General features: G+C 34.6%; 1 protein-coding gene across 1 annotated transcript in view; it reads left to right on the plus strand.

Annotated features, from left to right (window-relative positions):
- The window catches only part of LOC119585321 (organic cation transporter protein-like), a 46,543-nt gene that overhangs the window by 32,462 nt on the left and 13,604 nt on the right, over positions 1-477 (plus strand). The gene's annotated exons all lie outside the window — the stretch shown is intronic.

Below are 477 nucleotides of genomic sequence, written 5' to 3' on the forward strand. Positions count from 1 at the left end.
TGGGAAACACAGAAAGAGAGATCAAATAACAGATAAATTATTTATTGCCTTCGTATTCATCTGCTAAAATGAACACGCTAAAAGATGTGCGGCAGGGGATTTTTCTTTCCAATAAAAAAACACTTGGAACACATTTCTTTTTTTTAGAATAAATTTTATCCTCATAATGAAAGTCCCATAGACAAAGACAGGATATCCTTCACTGAATATAAGCAACTGCAAGATCTATAGCGGATGCCTGCTAGAATCTGTCAGTGTCAATGCATTCCTTTAGATTCAGAAGATGCTGTAGCAGAAGTCGTATTTTTTTTATCTTTTTGCCTTGTTTATTCTGGAAGGGGGCAGGGGGCCTTGACAAAAAATATACTTTATACGCTTGTGAAAGTGATGAAAATAATGGTTGATTCCCAACTACTTCACTTTGTTACAAAGACGAATAAGTAATTTTGTTATTAAAGGTGTAGAATCACTGATGAC

The sequence above is a fragment of the Penaeus monodon genome, chromosome 19 (genome assembly GCF_015228065.2).
Source record: "Penaeus monodon isolate SGIC_2016 chromosome 19, NSTDA_Pmon_1, whole genome shotgun sequence".
Classification (NCBI taxonomy): Eukaryota; Metazoa; Arthropoda; class Malacostraca; order Decapoda; family Penaeidae; genus Penaeus; species Penaeus monodon.